Source organism: Mycteria americana, chromosome 21 (assembly GCF_035582795.1).
Source record: "Mycteria americana isolate JAX WOST 10 ecotype Jacksonville Zoo and Gardens chromosome 21, USCA_MyAme_1.0, whole genome shotgun sequence".
Classification (NCBI taxonomy): Eukaryota; Metazoa; Chordata; class Aves; order Ciconiiformes; family Ciconiidae; genus Mycteria; species Mycteria americana.
This window is the reverse complement of record NC_134385.1, coordinates 6,331,326-6,333,701: the sequence shown is the minus strand read 5'-3', so window position 1 is coordinate 6,333,701 and position 2,376 is coordinate 6,331,326.

Below are 2,376 nucleotides of genomic sequence, written 5' to 3'. Positions count from 1 at the left end.
TTACTCTGCATAAAAAATGTATCCTTGAAATCTAGAGCTGTTCAGAAGCCAGGCGAGTTTTAAGTGGATTGCAGAAATACAACTTCCAGTGATATCATCTTTTGCCAATGCTATAATTTCAGTGTCTATAAATTTCATGTTTTCCTTGCGATGGAGTCTCTCCTCATAAACTGAGCAGCCTGTGAATCCACAGGCACCGGTTACCTTCCCAGCTCTCTTCTGGTCAGCAGTGTGGCCATGAACCGGGGCATTTCTGCTCACTTTTCACAGTTTCCCATCTGTAGAAAAGGGATAATGATGCCTGCCCACCTCTGTGGAGCCTGCTGAGGCCCCTGGATGAAAAGCTGTGTAGAAGGAAAGCAGATCTCTTCAGTCCTGGTGAGCATTAATTACTATGGGCTCAGCAGTGTGGGCTCAGCTGGGTTTGCAAGGAAATTTTCAACTGGAATTGAAGCCATGGGCTCGGACCAAAATAAAACACACCAAACTGACCATACAGCCCTGGGCTGGAGTAACCCAGAGCTAACTTAAAACCGACTCAATTTCTACTCTCTCCCAGGATGCTTAGCCTTCTAGTGGTTGGGGTTTTTTTGCATTTGAGCATTTCTCTTGAACCAGTGGATGGTGGGGAGCTCAAGTTATCCATGGCAGTGGAAGCTCTGACTGAGAGCTGGTCCCCAGGGGCACCCAAAGCTGCTTTCAGCCTCCTGCCAATGACAGGGCAGGAGCTGTACTGCTGTCATCAGGTTTTTGAAGGATATGAGCTTGTTCCCTAGCTTGTTATGAGATTGGCTAAAATGCAGTGTAATCACCAAACAGTGCAAAAAAAAATAGAATGGTTCTGCTTTTTTTCTTCCATTCAGCTGCGCTTAGCTCTTGCGCTTGTGCTTGCAAACAGTTTCCCACAAATGCAAGACTGAAAAACACAGAGGCATCCTTAAAGGGAAAAAAAAACCCCAATCATGTGACTTCAAAACCTGGGACTAAAGTAATAAACTGTCAGATTTGGTGAGATTCCAAAGAAAACCATGGGAATATGCAATGGGACCCAACTGCACTGACCCTGCCCTGCCCTGAAATGTCTTTGTGCTGCAGAGATCCCTGGCTCTGGAGGGGGACCCTGGACATAAAGGCCAATCTTTTATGGACCATCTGATTTAAGTTATAAGTTGACCCTGTCTCAGATGCAGTGTCTCCAGGGGTATTCAGCTACTTATATTTCACACCATCTCTGCCCAAAACTCCTGACATTTGGGAACATCCACTGAGCCAGACTGAAGCTTTCCAGCACACCTCCCATAATGTAGTTGGACATGTAGTACTCGGTACAGATTTGGAGGGCTACGGAACAGCTATTTCCTGGTATTGAGGTGGAATTTGTGCATTTAGTTTCATAAGAACAATCAAAAAACCCTCTGCCTAAGCACTGTAGGGCCCTGATGCTATGCTGGCTAGGAACACTCCTGGAAGCATGAAACAATAAACTCAGTGAGTATATTTGGGATGCTGAAACCAGGCGTGCTGGTACACAAGTCCCCTGAGAGCTTGTTTGAGTGTGCCCAACACTCGGACTACATTTACCTGCATTTACCTGCTGGAGAGCTGCCACCCTGCTGTGACATACCAGACCTTTCCCGGGAAGCCAGAAACTCACGGCAATCTGCTCCACAGAAGGTCTAAAGGATGACTTTTCTGTCCCGTAGAGTAGGGAAAGGGGAAAAGAGAAGAAAAAAAATGGGTTTGATGAGAATGGTGATAAACATATAGCAAAGAGCACATTTTAGTAAGTTCAAGCAGGGGTAGACAGTCTGACGTCCTGCACAGTGGCTAAGTCACTGGGCTCAGGTCTCTTTCTTGCTTTTCTTTTCCAGGAGCTGACTAACGTAAATCACATCAGCTGTGCCAGGAGCCGGGAACAAATCTGCAGATGTCTCAGCCAACAACCCTGACCCTTGGAGTCCCACCACCCTTCTGGTCCCAGAGGCTGCTCAAGCGTTGGCTCCCAGCAGCACTTCCAAGGATCGGTGACTTTGCTGGCAAGGAACGAGCTGCTTCAAACAAAGGAATTTGGATGCCTCACTGCAAAAACAGCGGGTCAAGTTTAAGGTGAAATTCTTGGCCCCCTGCTTTTTTTTCTGATGATTTTTGTAGGACAAAGCTGCACCCTGCTGCAGAGCCCTCGTCTCTCCCTACACCTCACCCACTGGACACTACCTGCCTGAAGCAGCATTTGTGCTTACATTTGCCATCTGGGATGTGCAAGCAGTTAAAGATCTGTTAGAAAAGCAACACAATTTTGCTTTCTTTATTATTGAGAAATCAAAGACCTCATGTGACTTTGTAGATGACTTAACACATTTATAGACCAGGAAGGAA